Source organism: Podarcis melisellensis (genome assembly GCF_964234715.1).
Source record: "Podarcis melisellensis genome assembly, chromosome: 13".
In the NCBI taxonomy this organism is placed as follows: Eukaryota; Metazoa; Chordata; class Lepidosauria; order Squamata; family Lacertidae; genus Podarcis; species Podarcis melisellensis.
Window position 1 is genome coordinate 7,551,836 of NC_138545.1, and position 22,624 is coordinate 7,574,459.

At 45.2% G+C, this 22,624-nt stretch overlaps 1 protein-coding gene across 2 annotated transcripts in view; it reads right to left on the reverse strand.

Annotated features, from left to right (window-relative positions):
* LOC309355865 (uncharacterized protein) overlaps positions 1-22,624 on the reverse strand; it is a 121,965-nt gene that overhangs the window by 13,263 nt on the left and 86,078 nt on the right. The window lies entirely within an intron of this gene.

Here is a 22,624-nt window from a genome sequence, read left to right on the forward strand (position 1 = left end):
TAATGCTTACTTACTTACTTCATCCAAACCTTTCTAGGCATTACAAATATAGGGCAGCCTAAAACATTTAAAATATAAACAGATAATAATAATAGTAATAATAGTAATAATAGTAATAATAATAATAATAATAATAATAATAATAATAATAATAATAATAATTTATTATTTGTAAAAAGTTGAAGGGAAAATGTCCATCAATTCCACCTTCGTTGCCAGTGTTAATTTGTGTGTGAACATATCAGACGACACAGCAATTCTTCAAACAGCTCTTGTTTATTCACAGGCCAGAACAGAACTGAATTGAAGGGCTCAGCCAGCCTGCTTATAGAGAGCTCCACTAGAACGTAACAGTAAGCATTTTCTGTAACTATCCAATCACTGAACGTCACTTTCAATCTCTTATTTGCATATGTGGACATGAGTGAAAACTATCTACAGTATCCCCCTGGTGGCCCAGGGTGAGAACTTCAGTACATAACACTTTCTGCACTTGCAAGGAATTGGTTCTCTTTGCAGCCGGCCCCACCACTTTCTTGTTTAACGTTCAAGGATTTTGAAAGGAGACTGGAAACCAGTGCAGCAGCCTCTGTTCTGTCCTGGCAGGTGGGCAGCCAATGGCCTTTCAGCAGCGAGGCATCTCCTCTCACCTGAGCAGGCCTCTCATTGGCCAATTCAAAGTGCAGGAGCTGGCGGGAACTCCACCTGGGCCATATCAGCACCATGCTTTAAGCAACTGATGTATTCAGCATGGCAGGGTTATTCCAAAGGACGTGCCTCCTTTCTTTATTTTTCACACCAGCTTCACAGAAGCAACACGTCCCCAAACTTTATCCCAACTCGTTGATCATATTATCTGAAACTACATGAGGCTTTCCCAGAATCTTTCCCAGAATTCTGCTTTCTGGTCAGGAAATATTGCTCCTCTCAATGACACATGTTCCCCAAGGAGTAGAGGAGCCCCTGTCTTGTAACATTCACATTCATCAGTAGTGGTAGAAAAACTGCTTTAAAAATGAATCTGTAAGCTTCCTCAATAACTCTAACTCCTCTCTCTTTTATATCCAACTTACAATCCCTGCAAAGGTTTAAATGTCATGGTTTCTCCCCAGAGAACCATGGAGGCTTGCAGTTTGGTAGGAGTGCTGATTATTATCTTTGAGATTCTCTGACATTTCAAATCTCTACAGAAGACCGGGGGTCATTGTGCATATGGCCTTGAGTAGGATAAACTGTGGCCCGTTAGGCTTATTTGAGCTGGATGAGGACATAGTCATATAGCGGAGGTTGTAGAAAAAAATTATTGAAGGCAGAAGGTGTTGCTGGCTCTTATGTCTCAGTGGCTGCCCTGGCAGGTGGGCTGCTACTGCCCTTTCAGCAGGAAAGCATCCCCTCTCACCCAAGCAGGCCTCTTATCCTGCCAGCTCCCCAGGTGTCATGGGGAACTCTTGGATGGCTACCTGACCATCTGCATTCTGGCTGCTTGGGGACGGCGACCAAGCACGAGGATCTGCAACAGCCACCCACTCGGAGGAAGGAGAAATATTAGCCCAGGGTAAGAACTTTGCTTCAGGATGAGAACAGAAATTGTGCAGCGGCAGTGCAGCAGTAGGAGGCCCCATTAGCTAAAGTGGTGCTTCAGGTTAAGAATAGTTTCAGGTTAACTACAGACCTCCGGAACGAATTAAGTACTTAAACCGAGGTACCACTGTAATAGGCAAGGAAATATTTGTTAAGTAGTATCCTTCCTTCACTCACACTAGTGAGTGATGTAGCAGAGCAAATTCCCTCTATATTTACGGAAGGTAGTTGGTAGATGTTATGTACTGAGTTGAATAGGATCCAAAATGCAGCAGTCTGATTGGTCCTAGAACAATAGGCTCCAGAATGCAGCAGTCTGATTGGTTCTAGAACAATAAGATGCAGCAGTCTAATTGGTCTGCAGGACCCACCCAATGTAGCCCCAGGTGGAAGTGAATCTGCAACCTGATTGGCCTACAGGAGAATCCCGGAATTAGCCAATCACATGGGCCCCATTGTGTAAATAATATATATAAAGCAGACGTTTGGGGGGAACTTCCATTCCTCGCTACTATGAGCTGAATAAAGAGCATGAAATCCACACTCGACTCCGAGTATATTTCAGTAGATTTGTTTGAATCTCTACAAGATGACTAATCCAATCTGACTCCCTCTTAAAATACAATAAAGACTCACAAGCCTGTCTTTAAAAGTATAACAATAAGTTTACTCATAAGTTGTTCACAGTACACATCCTAGAAGGCAGGCTTTAAGCTTCAGGTTGCAAATATAGAATGTGGCTTACATCCTTTGTGAGGATGGGCCCAAGTGCTGCTGGCTGAGAGCCGGCAGACAACAAAATGGTTGCGAGAATGAACTGAGAGTTAACTGAGACAAGATGACTGCGTGACTTGCCCTTTTAAAGAATCATGCCCATCGGCTGAGTCACTTACAGGGGGAACAGGAAGTTCAACACCCGCCTGACAGTGTCCACTCTAGGAAGCAAAGCATGTTGTAATTGACTGTACTGATGTGTTACATCCCACACCATATCCCATAACCTCTGCACAGTTACCTAGGTAGCTCCTTAAATGTGTGGAATGGGCCACCAAGGCAAGGAAAGAAAAATCTGCCTCCAATAGAAGTGCACCACCTGTTCATCTAAGTCACCCTAGGCTGGGTAAACATTGCGTGACCAGGTGGCGACCTTCCCAGGGACAACCAGAAAGGAATAATGACTCATGACAACGTGTTATGGAATGGAAATTTGGCCACAACTTTATTAACCTTTCAAATATAGGAAGACCTTGGCTTAGGCATTGGGCGTGTATCCCTCCCAGCCCCCCAGCCAGGGGAACTAGGGCTCCTCAGTGTAAATGGGATATGGGGGGCCCCACAAGACCCATGTGGGCGCAGGCAGCCCACTCCATATCCCCTCATGCAGGGTAGGTCACTGACAATCTTTCAGTGTATGGCCAGTGACACCCTCCTGATGTCAAGCCCCCTTCCCAATCTCAATGTTGAGTTAGTGCCCAGGGAAGATGGGGAGCCAAGGGACTCTTTAAAGGGACGTGGGCTAAATTGCAGCTACGCTACAAAGTGAAAGGTAGCTGCAAGCCCATTGCCTCTTTAAGACCAGCTTAAGGAAGAATCCGTGATGGGTTAATTGCTTCCATAAAGAAAAGGGGGGGGGGGGGAATGCACAAAATGTCTGACTTGAAAATTCATTCTATGTGAATAGTAGTGTATTCAGCAACAAATGCTAATGAGGAAAAAACATGGAGTAGCTAGCATGAAACACCCGTTTCCAAATACTTCATCAGTGTATTGCTGTAAAGCTGTCAGGGGCTGGCCAGCGTTGCATGCCAGAGACTGGTCTGACTCTGACCAGGAAGAAAGACAGTCCCAGAGAGCAGCCTTTAACAGAGGAAGAGAAGAACTGGGGGGGGGGGCTTCCTTCAAGATTCCCAGTAACAGGGAGAATAGCAGATTCAGAGGTATCACAGTTGGAGGTTGAGAGAAATAGACAGCCCTGATAACTTTGCTAGGTAACCAGGAGGGAGGGAGCGTCTGGAAGGCTCTGCCTCTGAGAGCAGCGGTGATGCTGCTCCTTCCCCTTGGATTAGGAGGCAGGAAAGGGTTAAGGAGGAAGGGAAGCACAGGGGCAGGATGATGGGGAACTGGCGCTTAGTGCTGCGGACGGGCAGGAGATTCAGACTGAGCAACTGATGTCTTAAGAGAAGTTGGCTCGATGCCACTCTCTCTGTGTTATTGTAAATAAATGGACTATAAACCTGTTGGAGGCTCATGAATTCTTATCGGAAACTTCTGTGCATGCCTGACAAAACCAAACACAAAAAAATTATTGCTGTCTGTTCAATATGCAATCTATAAACATTTTTAAAACCATGAGACCCTGCTCAAATAAATAATCAATTCCATCAATACAATAAGAGTTGTATTGTAAATACTGAACATAGATTACGGCCAAGGGAACCTTATATATAAAGGTACCGTTCAAAGACAATGATTCCTTCAGGTCTAAATTCACATCTTGACCTGAATTCTTATATTTAAAGGTTGTTTAATCGGCTTAACTCCTTTTATGGGCATTTGTATGGTAATATTTAGCTAAGCAGTATTTGGCAACATTTCCAGTCTGAATGGTAACTGCATACCTTTAAGGTGTGTGTCAGGTGTAACCAACAGACTTTGTGTTCTGGTATAACTATGATACAATAGAATTTCATATTAAGATCAGGGCACCAGAAAATATTTTTTCAGTGAGGCTCATTTGATAATAGGATTGGTGAGCAACAATTATTTATCATTTCAAGTGACCTAATTGTGGCAATAGTAGTTTTTGGAGTATTTTTGAGACAACTTAAGTTGGAAAGACATGCTATAGGCTAGCTACTCCATCTATCTTTTGATCAATAACATTTGATGCTGAATACACTGCCATTCCCATAAATTAAATTTTAAAATCAGCCTTTCCGTGTACATTTTGTTATTTTGCTTTAGCTTATACATACACGCCATGTTTTTTGTATTTAATTGCTTTCAAGGCAGCCTCAGAAAATTCAGGACAGTTGACGTGTATGTTATTCCTTTCTCACAAATGAGTCTAGTCACAAGGCAGCGGAGGTGAAGGGTCAGAGTGTTCCTTCTCTGTTTTGCTAATTCTGCAAGGACCATCTCATTCTTTGCCAGATGCCAAGTCACAAGGATCGTCAGACACTGGTCACAAGACTTGCATGTGCAAGAAAAGGGTACACGTCTCGCACGTACACCAGGTTCACCGGCAATTAAAAACCTCAATCTGTTCTCCAAGCCCTTCACAAAAAGGAAAGAAATGAGGGGACTAATAAAAGTCAAGGCACATTGTCTTCCGTTGCATTTTCTGGTATCTTAAATTTGCGGTTAAGTCAGTAATAATGTACTACGCCGTTTATTTCCAGAGAAGTAGCCCTGTTTGCAGCATCAACAAAGAGCCTATATTTAACCAGAAAAAAATCCCATTAATGCATTAATACATGAGCATTTGCTTACTTTTTACACACTGATGCTGGCTAAAGGAAGCAGAAGAGGAGAGAGAAAGAGAAAATGAACTGTTTGCTCCCCACAGATGAAGAGACACTGTGTCTCACACCCTTTCCCTACACATCCACCCTCTCCTTCTTTGAGCCTTCTCTTTAAGCCAGAGGTTTTCAACTTTTTTGAGTCCATGGGTGCCTTGACCAACTACATTCTTTCTGCGGCACCCCTGTGGGGCTCAGAAGCCCATTTATGTCACCCTTGCCTGCAGAGCTGGCAGCTTCTCACCCTTTTTCACACTCCCTCCCTGGTGGAGGGTTCTCTCAGTCTCCTCTCCTATCTCCTCTCCTTGGGAGAACTCCAGGTGCCGCTGCTGCCGCTCCTGGTCAAGAACTGCCCCCTTCCTGCCCTAAAGAGAGGTGCCTCCTCATACAGCCCCACAGGGGCCTGGGAAGAAGATGTGCCAAGACTTGGTGGCCCAACGGAAACTGGCCAAAGGTGAAAGTGAGGCCAGCACTGGGAGCAGCAATGGCAGCAGTGGGCCCTGCCAGGCCTGCATGGAAGAAAGGCTCCCCTTCAGGACTGGGCACTCAGCTTCCAGGCAGGCATTGCATACAGCAGGCACAATCAAAGCCAGCATGGTGCCTGCCTGCCCACCTTCCCACTTGTCTGTCCCTTCCCAACAGCAATGGCTGCCAGACTGGCCGGCTTGGCTCCTCGCCCGCTTGCTTGCTTTCTTCAAGGCCACCTCACCTCCTGCCTACCAGCACCCAATGGCCAGCCCCAGGGGCAGCTTTCGCTTGTACTAGGGTTGCAACAAACAGTGCAAGCCTTTGAGAGTCAGAAATGTGAGAGGACATCATAGGGGGGAGGGAAGGAAAGAGGGACAGAGGCCAGTGTTGCCCGCGGCCCCCCTGACCACAATTCAAGGCACCTCAGGGTGCCACGGCACACTGGTTGAGAACCATTGCCTTAAGCAATGGGTGCCTCTCACCCTCCTTAGACCATGCAGGCGTGTGTGTCCTCCCCCATCCACCAAATCGCCCATGTAGAGCAAGCGGAGGCCACCGGTTAGGGAGACCTACCCAAGGTTGCTTGCCGAGAGCCAGAGAACAAAGAAGCTCTCCACCTTTTTCTTTTTAACCCAACTTCAGGATTTGCCTGTGTGGTGTAACTTTGTCCTCTCTCTCTTTGCCCCCTCCATCCTGCGAAACGTCTAGTAGTGCAAGGCTGAGGTATGCTGTGCTACCAATGCGTGCACTTATGATGCCGGAGGTGTTACCTGATTGGCCACCTGCCTGCCACGTAATCATCATTCCTTCGGGGACAGAGCCAAACCAATATTGCACCTAAGGGAACAAAATAGATAGATAGACAGACAGATGAAATTCCTGGTTTTTTAATGACTTTATATTACTGTTTTTATGGTTTTTCTGATATTGCTTTACAGTTTCTATGTTGCTTAGTGCACTGTTTAAGATTTAAGCAGCTTAGAAATGATTTAAAAATCAGCAAATGAATAAATGCCGTAGGTTAAAACCTCTGCTTTTCATCTCAGTCCTTCCAGTCGTGCTTTTGTCTGCCATTTGTTCTTCTCTACACCCCTGTGATTTTCCTTCTCTCTGACCCTCTTTCCCATGCATATTCCCTTTTCGTGGAATCATAGAATTCTAGAATTGGAAGGGACCCCAATGCTCATCTAGTCCAACCCCTGTAATGCTTACTTACTTACGTCATCAAAACTTTTATAGGCATTAGAAATATAGGGCATCCTAAAACATCCTAAAACATTTAAAATATATACAAATAAACAGCCATGTAAAATATATAATGATGAGTAATTTCATTGGGATTTCTTTCTGCTAAATAGTGCCATTTAGCACTCCAAGAGATACTATTAACAAAGAGATCTGTCACTCCATTGATCGCCAGGGCTGATCTGACTGATCTGGCTCTCTAGGCAGGTGTCCCCCTGTTTTATGTGCGTCCCTCCCTAAGCTGAACACTCGATAGAAGTCGGAGGTAGAGGGAGTGTATCGTTCTTCAATTAAGGCTTGATGAAAGCTGTGCTCCCTGTATAGATAGAACCTCCCTGAGAGAACCTCCCCCTGTAATGCAGGAATCTCAGCTAAATATTTTCAGCTACATAGTTTGAGAGAGCCCTGCCTTCTTTGCCCCTATCAGAAGAATGTCTCTTCTGTTCCCTAAACCTACAAAGATCTCAGCACACAGAAACAGGCACTTACAAATGTTAATAAAAGGGTATTTGTTTTGGAACCATGGAATCTGTCCCTTTGGAATGACTATCCCGTTTACTGCTGATAAATAAGCAGAAAAGTTGGCGTAAGAGAATCCAAGGCTTGTTATTGCTCTGTTTCTAAGGGTGGTTCCAGATGCCCAGATTTCAGGTGCATGCCTGAGAAGGCTGCAAAGAGGAAGGAAAGAGAAGCAAACTCACCTGTATCAGCCTGGGAAGAAGTCAATGGCAGTATGAATGGCATGTGGGTCACCAGGACTGCTTATATAGCATCCTGGGAGACTTTGGTTAGATATGTTTCCCATCAGTAGCTCCACCCAGACAATCCAAGAAGAGGCTATTCTGTGAGGTTCTCAGAAAGTCCTTCCAGAAACGTGAGTGTAATTAGGATTTGTGGGAAATCCTAATAGCTATGGGGAAGTTCACCTATTGTTATTATTTAATTTGTATACCACCCTTCATTAGCAGATCACAAGCAGTTCAGAACATAAAAGTACAGCATAAGAACACAAAACATATAATCTTCCTCCCTTATCTTCTTTAGAGGACAAGATGCAGAATTAGCAAGATGGAGAAGAAACATTGTGACCTTAATTCTCTGCTGCCTTGTGATAAGTGAGCACTGATTGGCTAATGTTTGTCTGAGCCCCTTATTCATGTACAACATCCCTATACAGTATGTGGAACTGTCACATTTACCAGTGCTACATAAGGTACGTTCTTCACTTGCAAGGAATTCGTTCTCTCTGCAGCCGGCACCACCACTTTCTTGTTTAACATTCAAGGATTTTGAAAGTATACTGGTTTCTTTGGGCCTGACATCTTACTTAAAACCAGTACAGCAGAAGACTGAACAGGCTCACCCAGAATCTACCTGCATTTTGCTTTCTGGTCAGGAAATATTTCTCTTGCGTGGCGATACCCGCCCCCTCCCACAGATGAAATAAATAAAGACACCGGACACCAGAATTAAGGTTGATGGGAGAAAAATGGCCACAACTTTATTGATTACAGGTAAGAGCGGTATTGGCCTTAGGCATTGGCCCCTAACAGACTATCCAGCCTAACCGGGGAGGGTTAAGCACCAAGAGGGGAAGCCCCCCAGATGTACATCCGTAGGCGCTCCCCATGGGGTTACCGCTCGGGAGCGCGCTTTAGGCCCTAGCCTCCGTAGGTTTCGGACGAGGCGACGCCCCCCGGAGTCCTTTAACGAACTACCCTCCAAGCATTGGGGGAGGTGATGGCGATCCTCCCCGACCTCATTTGCATAACAATACCCTGGCCAATGCCTAACCGCCAAAACCAAAGAGTTGTGACGTTTTGCTACGAGGTAGGCGAAAAAACCAAGTGGCTTCAAAATTCAGCCAATTAGCCAAATGGAAAAACTCCTACCAGGCCCCTTGAGGCAACCAGCCGAAGCCCATAGCAAAGTCCGAATGCCTGCCTAAAGGGTGGGTGGGTGGGAAACCGCGGCTGCTGCAGAGGAGGAAAAGGGGTGAGCCCAGGCTGCCCTGACCTTAAGTGCCCTCCGGTAGCCCCGCCCCCAGCGCCAGCCCATTGGCTGCCAGAAATGAATATTGATGAGATCCCTGAATCCCGCGGGGCTGCCCCAGCCCCGTGATAGTGTGGGTGGGGGGTGCACCCGCAACCCCCCCTCCGTAGTTCGGGAGTGGCTTTGCGTGGCGATACCCGCCCCCTCCCACAGATGAAATAAATAAAGACACCGGACACCAGAATTAAGGTTGATGGGAGAAAAATGGCCACAACTTTATTGATTACAGGTAAGAGCGGTATTGGCCTTAGGCATTGGCCCCTAACAGCCTATCCGGTCTAACCGGGGAGGGTTAAGCACCAAGAGGGGAAGCCCCCCAGATGTACATCCGTAGGTGCTCCCCATGGGGTTACCGCTCGGGAGCGCGCTTTAGGCCCTAGCCTCTGTAGGTTTCGGACGAGGCGACGCCCCCCGGAGTCCTTTAACGAACAACCCTCCAAGCATTGGGGGAGGTGATGGCGATCCTCCCCCCCGACCTCATTTGCATAACAATACCCTGGCCAATGCCTAACCGCCACACGAGCCCGGCCCGCCGCCAATACCCTCAAACCTGTAACCAATCCCTGATTCCCTGGAAAATGTCGGCATTGGAAAGGTGCACGCCATCCCCCCGATAAAGCGCTTCGTTGCTAAACTGGATGCATGGGTGTTCTATGACCCGCCCACCCATCGCAGCCACTCTACGTGCTACCGAGCGCTCCAGGATCCTCCTGGCTCTATTCAAAGCCACCGGATTTGCTGCATCCCGCCAACAGCGCCTCTGGAGCAGAGACGACCAGATTATTGTAATATTTGAATGCAACGCCCGCAACTCCTCCAAGTCATTGACAATATTCCACATCAAGTCCACTCCTTTTCTATAAGCCAGATCGTTCTCGCCCAGTTGGATGACCAGCGCATCGGGTGGGCCTTCGGCTGCAATTCTTTTTGTTACCGCTGGGAATAATTCGACCCAACGCATACCACGCTGCGCAATCCAGGACACTTTGACATTTCTAGGGAGTTGCAGGCCCCGCACCAGCCTCTGGTAACTGCACGCTGTCTTGCCCAGTGCACAATAGTGTGGCCAACGAACCAGAGACGCACCGCCCCAATACCTGAAAAGAGAGAGTAAGAAAGCCGGGTCAGGGGGATTGAAGGGAGAAGGGGAAGTTAACGTGATTTCCGGATGTAACCCCTGTATGCATTAGACTTCCACCGCCCCATGTCCATTATCCTCTCGGCCGGTAAACCCATGTGGACAGCGGTGGTTGCAGCCCCAATGCGAAAGGAGTGCGCGGCATACTCCTCTGGTGGGGGTCCGATGGCCGCGATCGCCTTGCGCATAACCCTCGTGAACTGATGTTTTGACAGGTGAGAGCCATCAGCATGTATGAAGAAAGGGCCACTAACTTTTGGTCTTAAGCACATAAATTTTCTAGCATCCTTTACTGGGCAAGGGCCAGCCCTCTGAATTGCTTGCAGGCGAATTAGGGCCCCTCTACCAAGCTGATCAGTTTTAGAGCTGTGGATTTTTAGAATCACCTCAGTGCTTGTCAAGGTTACGTCCTCCAGCAGGAGCCCCCTAATGATAGTGGATGGCTGGTCCTCGCACACCACCTCGCCTATGCGTAAAGCGCCAAAGAAGGCGAAGGAAAATGCTGTGGAGAATAACCTGGCTTCGTACCTGGACCAGCAGATGGCCCTGAGCTTGTTCCGAATTTGTGTGAGTATGTCAAAAGTTATAGGCCTTCTGCTGTCAAAGCTAGGGGGCCGGGACCTGCGCTAACCCTCCAGCATCTTCCGCACCACAAAATGTGAACAGGGGTCGACTGAGAACAGGGCTTTTGAGAAAAAGGATATTGCCGCTGAATGAATATTGAGGGTTTTGGGGGCCCGACCTAGATCACGGAGGTGCACCAGATATTCTATGACCTCAGGCTTCGATGGGGGCCTGCCTGGTTTCAACCGCCCTTTTTTTTGGCGAAAAGAAGTGAAATCTAACCAGGCCTTATTATATGATCTTAGGGTTGAAGGTGCGACTGCAGACAATACTCCCTTTATTGCTTCTCGTTGCCAATACTCCAGAGGTGCTCCGGAAATGGCTGCGGCAGCTGCTGCGCATCCGGCGCCAATGAGCGAAAGCGATCCATCTGGAAATGAGATAGAACATCCGCAATGTTGTTATCAATACCTGGAACAAATCTAGCAGAGGCGTACAGGTTTAGCCGGAGGCATGAAAGAACGAAATACCGCAGCAGTGACGCTACTCTGGGAGAACGTGATGATTGCTTATTTAGGACCAACACCACAGCTTGGTTGTCTGTCCAAAAGCAGATCCTATGGTCTTTAAATTGCTCAGCCCATATGTGAATAGCGACCACGATGGGGAAGAATTCTAAGAATGTTAAATCACGCAGTATGGGTTTACCCTGCCATGATGAGGGCCATCGTTGTGCACACCACTGACCTCTGAAGTAAATGCCGAATCCCAAGGAACCTGCGGTGTCAGAATGCACTTGGAAATCCGCTTGCAGGGCCATGCTGTCTTGCCAGAGTGAAATACCATTATAGCCCTCCAAGAATTGCAGCCACACCTGTAGATCTGATTTCACAGCCTTCGAGAGACGCACCCTATGATGTGGCGACCGCAAACCCACTGCTAGTTTTCCCAACCGCCCACAGAAGGGGCAACCTGGGGAAACCACGAGGCATGCAAAGTTGAGGTGGCCCAAGAGTGATTGAATTTGTTTCAAGGTGACCTTCCTTAGGGGCAAAGTCTGCGCGATAAGCCCTTTTAGGGCAACCAACTTATCTGAGGGTAGGCGGGAAGTTTGGGCAAGTGTGTCGAGTTCGATGCCCAGGTAAGTCATTATGGTGACCTGGCCCTCATTGTCATTCGCTAAAGGAACACCCAGTTCCTCAGCCAAGGACTTGAAGGCGTGTAGCAAGGCCTTGCAGTCATTTGCAGTACTTGCGACCAAAATAAAGTCATCCAGATAATGCCCCACCCCCTCGGCGCCAGATTAAAATTTCAGCGCCCGTTCTAGGAAGGTGCTGAAGGTCTCAAACGCAGCGCAGGCGATCGAGCACCCCATAGGCATCGCTTTATCAATGAAATAAGCGCCCTGAAATTTGAAACCTAACCAACGATAGTCTTCTGGGTGAACTGGAAGAAGGCAAAATGCCGACTCGATGTCGCATTTTGCCATAAACGCGCCCCTACCAAAACCCCGGACCAACTTCACTGCCTGATCAAAAGATGCATACTTCACTTTGCACATTTCTTGGGGAATAGCGTCATTAACAGAAGCACACTTGGGGTAGGAGAGGTTGTGTATCATCCGGAATTCACCAGGGGCCTTTTTGGGGACAATGCCGAGAGGTGAAATATGCAACTCATCAATTGGAGGTTCCGGGAATGGACCAGCCACCCTACCGGCCATAATCTCTTTTTGAATCTTCTTCTGAGCACGTGCGGTTTGCAAACGTGTTTGGGGCCGATTGATGCCCTGCTGTGATGTGCTAGCCACAGCTGACGAGGGCCCTGCCTGGCCCTGCTGGCTGGGGGGGAGTGTCGGGTATACAGTCTTGGGATACCTCCACTATAGTTGCCGTTGAAGCGACCGGAGGGTTGCATTGCGCGTAAAATGATTGTAGGGCCGAGAACAATTGTGCTAGAGCTTGAGGGTTACAGGGCCCAGCCGGCACTAGGGCACCGCCCGAAGAGGTTGTTTGAGCACTGCCCCTGTTTGCCATGTGCAGCTGCTAAAAGTGTATGAGTGTGTGTGTGTACGTAAGGGATTTTGTATCTATGTATTTTATTTTATTTTAATATATATATGTATATAAGAATTGTGTATATATATACATCAAAGTTACTTTTTATACCCCTATCTTAGCTGCTTCTTGTTTCCGTTTGCTTATTTTATTTTATTTTAATTATTATTATTATTATTATTATTTAATTGTATTGTTAATCCTATTGGTTATGTACAATAATCTGTATATTCCCTAATAATTAAATGATTATGCCGCTGCCGTTGCTAGATAGTGGTTCCAAGTAAGGCAGCAAGGACACAGGCATGCCCTTTTGGACTTGCAATGACTTTCCCCTTAATATCATTTTGAAAACACAGAGGCCAAGCGCAGTGGGACAGGGATGCAGAAGAAAGGCAGGCTTTTAAGCAATAAGCAATAAGCTCCTCCTAAGACTAATTAGAGACGTTAAAGCAATGCTGAATGCAATTAATCGGCTGCGCCTTTTGGCCACCAATATGCAATGAAAGATAATCCTGGGGACAACAAGCAATAACTCCCTAAATGAAATGACAAGGAACTTACAATGAATTATTCAAAACTGTCTGATTAAACTTAAACCAATAAATTGTAAACCTTATCGTGTGCTAATAAAATATAAATGGAGACAATGAATTATTAGCTTATGAGGCCGTGCAAGGATCTAACAAAAGCAAGCAGGCAGACCTATCAAATTAATCATAAATGTAAAACCACTGATAAATGAACAAAATAAGTGATAATTGATAAAGGCAGCCAATAAGCCTGCTAGACTGAAGAGAGCTGCTGGGAACTGCAAACAAAAGCAAACAGTAGCCTTTTGTTATTATTATTGTTATTATAATTAACCTTACTACTTTTCAAGTGATGCAAAGGCTACAGTAATGATAACTATCCTTAGGCTGCCAGGAAGCCGCCTGTAGGCGAGGGTATGCCTCACCCAAAATGGCCGCCGCTGCGACCATGTGGTCTAGGAAAGATGGTGCCCGTCTCCTCTTTGTTGCCCGGGTAACTGCGCACGCTTAGAAAGAGCTCCGCGATACCGCTTGAAAATAAACCAAAAGCCCAAAGGAACAAAGCTAGTCTAATGTAAGGTTAAGTAATACGATCTCTATGTTGAAGCGCTGTACTCCCGGCGGTCTAACCGAGGAAGCGCGCGCCCTAATCCCGAAACAGCTAATCTGCCGCCAAACATCTGATCCGCCCGCCCAACAGCTGATCTGCCCACAACTCCCCTGCCTCCTGAGGGCTGATAAAATTGCCGCGTATAACCCTATAAAGTAAGCGTTGCCCTCCCAGTCACCTTCCGTGAGCGCTGTGGCAGCTCACGCTAATCCGCTTCAGGAGAGGCAGGAGGTCACGAGAAGGCGAATGCAGGCCGGCAAAGACCCGTTCGGGAGACGGCAGTGGTATCTGAGGATACGCGCGATCCTCCGAGAGAAGGCGGAGAGAGAGAGACGCTGGCTCCTGCGCTGATCCCGCGTCGAAAATTCCCCGTGGTTTTGGCAGCGACCCGATTGTTCACTGTCCCTAGACGCTTGCCGTGAGCCAGCGAAGTCAAATTAAAGAAGAAAAACCGCGGCTGCTGCAGAGGAGGAAAAGGGGCGAGCCCAGGCTGCCCTGACCTTAAGTGCCCTCCGGTAGCTCCATTGGCTGGCGCTGCCAGAAATGAATATTGATGAGATCCCTGAATCCTGCGGGGCTGGCCCAGCCCCGCGATAGTGTGGGTGGGGGGCGCGCGCCCGCAACCCCCCCTCCGTAGTTCGGGAGTGCCTTTCTCAATGACACATGTTCCCCAAGTAGTAGAGGAGCCCCTATCTTGTAATATTCACATTCATCACTGGTGGTAGAAAAACTGCTTTAAAAATGAATCTGTAAGCCTCCTCAATAACTCTAACTCCTCTCTCTTTTCTATCCAGGTTACAATCCCTGCAAAGGTTTAAATGTCGTGGTTTCTCCCCAGAGAATCATGGAGGCTTGCAGTTTGGTAGGAGTGCTGATCATTATCTGTTAGATTCTCTGTCATTTCATATCTCTACAGAAGACTGGAGGTGGGGCGGTAAATACTTAGTAACTTTAAGGAGTTAAAAGTGCCTTCAGCTGAAGTCATTGTGCATGTGCCTCCGAGTAGGAAAATCTGATTAGAGGTATCAGAGCCAAGTCCGCCAATGTAGCCATGAACCTTTTGTGTCTTTCACACTGGTAGTTGGGAACAAATTTATCTGTTTTGAAGAGCACCTCCACAGTGGTACGAAAGGTCATCCTTGCTTCGTAGCAGCTATCATAGATATGGAATCCAAGTGTGACATTGGGTAGGAACTTCGGATTCTCATTGATTTCGTTCACAGCAAATGCCAAAGCAAGGATGTGCTGGTAGAATTTTGTCACCATTCTGCATATAGAGGTAGAATTTGTTCATCCCTTTGTATAATGAGTATGTTTACTGCTATCATACCACAATGTTGGTAATTTCTAATAGATTCTATTGGGGGGGGGGACTGGCCAAACCTACACACACATGGACAGACACACACAAACAGACACACACACACTTAATATTCTGCCATTTACAGAAAAAATATATTTGTGATCTGAGCAGCTACAAAAGATGCAGAGCAAACGAAGCAATTTCTTACTCTGGAACATCAAACTAGTTCTGAGAAGGATGTTCACTGAATGAAACTTCATGAGAATGGTAAACTAACTGAGAAGCAATTCCACCAATGAAGAGAGCTCCTGGCTGGAACCACTCATGTGGAACAGGGTGGGGATCATTTCTGGGACACTTCAGAGTATCTACTTTGTATTCCATAGGAAGCAAAAAGGGTAGAGCTATCAGAAGTCACAACATCTAATCAGCAAAGCATCCCTCTAGATTGAGAATCTGTAGAGAAACAGAAACTACCAGAATTAACAGTCTACATAGGTTGGTGGCTAATTCTGCTAACACATCTCTTAAGAGAAATACATCAGCTATTTCTTTGACTGAGACACCAATGCATGCCTTAAGTGCTCGCAAGGTTAGTTGATGTAAGGTGGAATAAAAGGGGAAGAGTATGAAAGGAAAGTGACGGAGCCCTGCCCGCTTTTCACCTACTCTCAGGTGTACATTGCTCGGGGGGGGGGGCATATTTATATCAATTTTCAGGTTTACTGGTTGATCATTTTCTAGTATCCTCTGGCAAGTCTTTGGAGCTTTGGGCAGGTGGAACAAATTATAGGGGCTTCAATGATCCTAGGAGGCCAGTGATTAGCCCTTTAGCATTTGAGTGCTGTTCCTCAACCCCACCCCAAAAGCAAATCTGTTCATTCCTTTTTCGAGATCTGATAATGACTCTCCACTGTTCCTTGCAGCATTATAATAATAAGTAGCAGGTGGCTAAGAGATCCCCATAGGAACTGCACTCCAGGAAGGAACAGAAATCAACATGTTCAATGGCAGCATTTTGCAACTACCCTTTTAATATTATATACGAAGGGCATAAGCTTTCTATCATACTATGGCCGAATAAGAAGAATTCAGGGCATTCCATTTGCTAATCTAAAAAGTGACAGGTGGCCCATGCCCCATTCACCAGAAATTTGCCCCCAGATGGAATAGATACAGTAGGATATGCTTCATCTAGTGTTGATTTGTATCCCACCGTTTCTCCAAAGAGCTGAAGTTAGCATACACACTACTACGCCTCTCTATATTATCATTACAGAACCCATGTGATGTACATTAAACTGAGAAATATTGAGATTTTATTTATTTATAGATGAATCCGGGATAGGCTGAAGAGAAAGATGTAGTATAGGCTGGAGAGCTTGCGGTGCTGAGGAAGGGGTGTGCATCATTTTTCACTCTGGGATTTCTCCTCAGGCCTCTGGGTGAGCTTCATGGTGTCATTGATTCAGTCAGAGTAGGAAACTATCACCTGGCTGAAGGCCAAGAGGGAAACCTTACTGCTGTCCTTCAATACTTGGGTGTTCACATGCTGACCCACAATGCGGGAACTAGACAGAGGGCCTTCTCAGTAGTGGCGCCCGCCCTGTGGAACGCCCTCCCATCAGATGTCAAGGAAATAAACAACTATCTGACTTTTTGAAGACATTTGAAGGCATCTCTGTTTAGGGAGGTTTTTAATGTTTGATGTTTTGTTGTACTTTTAATTGTGTTGGGAGCTGCGGCTGAGGAAGCCCAGCCTGATGGGTGGGGTATATATTATTATTATTATTATTATTATTATTATTATTATTATTATTATTATTCCACTGAACAGAAACTTCACTTGTATTGAGCCCTGTGACCAAGCTGGTGAGCATTGTCTGTGCTTGCTGAAGGCTGGTTTCTTCGCAGTGCAATAGAAATTGGCATGGGGACAATTCGCCTTGTCTTTTTAAGTTTCCGGTGGGGGTTAGTATGAGACAAAAGGAGAGGCAACAGTTATTAGATTTAGACATACCTGATGGACAGGCAGCATTTAGGAATTGGTGGTCTTGAAAGAAGGACAAGCAGGAGCATCTAGAAAGGGCTATGATGACATTCTGATGAACAGAATTCTTAGTAGCTTAGAAATGATTTTAAAATCATTGAATTAATAAATGCCTTGGATTAAACCTCTGCTTTCCATCTCAGTCCTTCAATTCTTGCTTTTGTCTGCCGTCCGTTTGTCTCTACAGCCCTGTGATTTTCCTTCTCTCTGACCCTCTTGTCCATGGATATTTTCTTTTCCTTGATTCGTGGAATTATTGAGTTGGAAGGATCCCAAGGGTCATCTAGTCCAACCCCCTGCAAAGCAGGAATCGCAGCTAGCTACATAGCTCCTTAATGTGTGGACTGGACCACCAGGGCAAGGATATGAAAATCTGCCTCCAACAGAACTGCACCACCTGTTCATCTAGGTCAACTGATGCTGGGTAAACATGATCAACAGGCAGAAGACCCTGGTCAGCAAAAGGAATTGTTGTCACTCCACTCACCTTTCCTTTTATAGGAAATGCTCAGCTGGGGGTAGACACAAAAAACTGTGCTTGGGGAGACTCTAAACCCTGGTGAGGAAGGATAGGCTAAGAGAGTGTGACTAGCTAAAATCCCCCCAGTGAATTTCATGGTTATGTGCTAAACACACTTTGCTTCTACAATAATCAAACTTCAACATGATTTTGAAGGGAGATTAATCCATTCCCCACTTCTTTCCAGAACCCACCAACCACCTCAATCAAGTGTTCACATCATGAAATATCAATGAGTTTGCTCACTTTTATTCAGCCTTAGGCCAAACATGGATACATGAAAATTATTGAATCTGGGATAGGCTGAAGAGGTTGTGATGCTGAGGATGGGGTTTGCATCACTTTTCACCCTGGGATTTCTCCTCAGGCCTCTGGGTGGGCTCCACGATGCCTGCTGTGCGGGTAAACATACAGGAGTATGAAGTGCCGTTGTTCCAGTCAGAGTAGGGGACAACCACCTGGCTGAGCTCCAAGAGGGAATCCTTGATGTCCTTGATGCTGCCCTTCAAGATTCGGGGATTCACATGGTGACCTTCAAGGAGGGCATTCTTCACCCACTGGACAGAAACTTCACTTGCATTGAGCCCTATGACCATGCCGGTGAGGATTGTCTGTGCTCGCTGAAGGCTTCTTTTTTTACGGTTGGCACGATAGAGGTTCTCATGGAGACCCTTCCCTTTGTCTTTTTAATTTTTGGGGTGGAGAAAGTATGAGAGAAAGGGAGAGGCAACAGCTATTAAGTTTAGACATAATTGATGGACAACATTTATGACACCATTTAGTGCTGATTATTTTCTGCTGGATTCTCTGACAAACATTTTTAATCTGTAGATAGAGGGTGTAAATCCTTAATGAAAGCTTTAAGGAGCAAAGAGGATTTAACTGAAGTTATTGTGTGTGTGGACCTGAGTAGGAAGATCCGTGGCACATGCATGGAGCTTCCTTGAGCTGGATGAGGACACGGTGGGATAGTGGAGATTCCAAGAATATCTACACAGCTTCTTTCCCCAAAATATATAAAGAAAGCGCCCAGACCAAAAAGCATCCCAGCCTTCCCAGAGAAGGTATTGGTGTATAGGCTGGGTTTGAAAACCAAGGATAGCTAAAAAGTTCCCATATCCAATGATACCATCTCTGCACAGTTGCTCTTGGAGCAGCTAACTAGGTACGGAGCTCCTTAAATGTGTGGAATTGGCAACCAGGGCAAGGATATATAAATCTGCCTCCAATAGAAGGGCACCATCTGCTCATCTAGGTCACCCTATGCTGGGTAAACATCAACAGGCAGATGAAGGTTAGAAGGATCCTTGGCTGGGGGTGGGAATGGTTTTTAATGGGGGTGGAAATTATTGTGGGAGACACCTTGGCCCCTGCAGGGTACACATTCTTTCCTTTCCTTCTCCCATTGTTACCTTCTGATAAAAACATGCATTTAGTATTGTTCAAGAACAGTGAAAACCTTTCTGCAGAGATAAGAGGAATATTACTGTTCAGACCTCCACTGGTCAGATTGCAGTTTCAAGTTGTGTCTTTAGCCAATTCTAGCACCGATATCATGGCAACTGGTGGGGAAAGCCTTATCTCAACAGGCCATAATGGAAAGCAAAAATGAATTTCTGAATTAAGGAGGAAGCAGTCTTGAAATGGTCACTCCCTCTGGAAGACTCCAACCTGACAATACTTTTATTCCTTCTACTCTTTAGAATTAAAGAATATGAAGAAGACCTGCAGAAGGGACCTGGAAAAGAGTTAAGAGCCTCGGACATAAGGTCGCCAGGTTGATGGACTATATGGAATTGACGGAAAGGACTGGCAGAATCCGAAACCAGGGAGAGGAGATGGTGGAAGAAGATTGGAAAATTTAAAGTTTATATATAGAAATACTGTAAAATTAATGAGTGATAGAAAAATGGTGGAATGAAATTTTATGGCCTTAGCAGAGATTTTATAAGGAGTTAAGCATATATAAGTATTTTAGTCTTAATGGAAAATAAGGTTAAAAATATGTTGAGATATTTATAATATGATAGAAAATAGAGAAAGATGGAAAGGAATACAAAAAGGGAGGTGAGAGGAGGTCGAGGAAACAAGGGAATGAAAGATAGAGTATGGAAAAGGTGTGATGTATGTTTTTAAATTGTTTTTGTTTTCTTTTATTTAGGGTTAGGGTTAGGATTTTGTTTAGTTTAGTTTAATGTGTTTAGTTTAATGTGTTTAGTTTAATGTGTTTAGTTTAATGTGTTTAGTTTAATGTGTTTAGTTTAATGTGTTTAGGTTGTGTTTGTATTGTTTATATATTGCTTTTTTCTCTTTGTTTCTTTTTTCTCTTGTCTTCTTTTCTTTTCTTTTCCTTTTCTGTAATCTTTAAAAGTAATAAATATATATATATTTAAAAAAAGAAATGGTCAGTCCCTGAGAGGATCCTAAGCAATCTGGAAACAATCATCCCACTCCCAAACCATGTTTTTCAAAGGAAAACTAAGTCCCAACTGTGACGAGAGTTTTTACCTTCAGGTTCATTGACATTTGTTTGGGACCCAGGGAGGGATAGTCTACAGACGTTCCTCACACGTGTAATGTCTGGAAATGTAATGCTGACGTATGATATGCTACCAATGCGTGCGCTTAGGATGCCGGAGGTGTTATCTGATTGGCCACCTGCCTGCCACATAATCATCATGCCTTCAGAGACAGAGCCAAACCAATATTGCACCTAAGGGAACTAAATAGACAGACAGACAGACAGACAGACAGACAGACAGACAGATGAAATTCCTGGTTTATTAATGACTTTATATTACTGTTTTTATGGTTTTTCTGATATTGCTTTACAGCTTTTATGTTGCTTAGTGCACTGTTTAAGATTTCAGCAGCTTAGAAATGATTTAAAAATCAGCAAATGAATAAATGCCATAGGTTAAAACCTCTGCTTTTCATCTCAGTCCTTCCAGTCTCGCTCTTGTCTGCCATTTGTTCATCTCTACACCCCTGTGATTTTCCTTCCCTCTGACCCTCTTTCCCATGCATATTCTCTTTTCGTGGAATCATAGAATTCTAGAATTGGAAGGGACCCCGATGCTCATCTAGTCCAGCCCCCTGTAATGCTCACTTACTTACTTCATTCAAACTTTTCTAGGCATTACAAATATAGGGCATCCTAAAACATCCTAAAACATTTAAAATATATACAAATAAACAGCCATGCAAAATATATAATGATGAGTAATTTCATTGGGATTTCTTCCTGCTAAATAGTGCCATTTAGCACTCCAAGAGATACTATTAACAAAACCTCAGCCCCCCCCTGCAGTTAATTCCAGGTTAATCGGATATTTTCATTGTGCCGTGATGTTAGACTACCCAAAAAAGGGGAGGTAGCATGAGTTTGCGTAGCAGGTTGTAAAATGCACAGTAGAAAAGGATATGTTCTATAGTGTCTGGCACATTCAAACAACATCCACAATGTCTATCATTTCTGGGGATGTTTAAAAATCTGCCCTTGAGAAAAGCTGAAGGAAAAACATTCCGTCGGGCTAAGATAAAGGTCCTGAGTTGGACAGAAATTATTATTTTTGAGATATGTGACCCTGTTATCTTGGGGGAACAAATTTTATTTACACCTGACTTGATGTTGTTTTCCCCCCAATGCACCTTAATCTGTTTTGACTATTGCAATAAATATATTGCTCACTCGAATTATACAAGGGTTTCAAGATCGGATTTGAATACCAATAGATCTGATTTTCCTATGTAAGAGTTGGAACTTCTGGATTTATCAGAGTCCGTAAGTAGGTCAGAGAGTAGACTCAAAGGTTGGCAACAAAATGGAAATGCAACCAGTATTTTATAGTGCTAGCCCACACTCAATATTCTACCGTGTGTATACCTAGTTCTGCACACATTGTCTCATACATGATTTAACTTGGGAGCCCCAGGAGACGTCTCAAGACGGATGTTAGGGTGAATCGACTGAGACATCTGTCACCCCATTGATCGCCAGGGCTGATCTGGCTGACCTGGCTGGCTAGGCAGGTGTCCCCCTGTTTCATGTGCATCCCTCCCTAAGCTGCACGCTCGGTGGAAGAGGAAGACCATCCCAGATAGGAGTGTACCATTCTTCAATCAAGGCTTGATGATAGCTGCGCTCCCTGTATAGATAGAACCTCCCTGATAGAAACTCCCACTGAAATGCAGGAATCTCAGCTAAATAATTTCAGCTGCATAGTTTGTGAGAGCCCTGCCTTCTTTGCCCCTATCAGAAGAATGTCTCTTCTGTCCCCTAAACCTACAAAGATCGCCGCAAACAGAAACAGGCACTTACAAATCTTAATAAAAGGGTATTTGTTTTGGAACCATGGGATCTGTCCCTTTGGAATGACTATCCCGTTTACTGCTGGCAAATAAGCAAAAAAGTTGGAGGAAGAGGATCCAAGGGTTGTTATTGCTCTGTTTCTAATTGTGGTTCCAGATGCTCAGATTTCAGGTAGATGCATGAGAAGACTGCAAAGAGGAAGGAAAGAGAAGCAAACTCACCTGGAGCAGCCTGGGAAGAAGTCAGTGGCAGGCTGGCCCCACAAAGGAGCCCCACAAATGGTAAGAAGATCTTGGCCCACATTTAAGATTCAGTGTGAATGGCATGTGGGCCACCAGGCCTGCTTATATAGCATCCTGGGAGACTTTGGTGAGATATGTTTCCCATCAGTAGCTCCACCCAGACAATCCAAGAAGAGGCTATTCTGTGAGGTTCTCAGAAAGTCCTTCCAGAAACTTGAGTGTAATTAGGATTTGAGGGAAATCCTAATAGCTATGGGGCAGTTTGTCTATTGTTGTTATTTAATTTGTTTAGCACCCTTCATTAGCAGATCACAGGCCGTTCAGAACATAAAAGTACAACATGGGAAAACAAAATATATAATCTACTTCCCTTATCTTCTTTAGAGGACAAGATGCAGAATTATCAAAATGGTGAAGGAACACTGTGA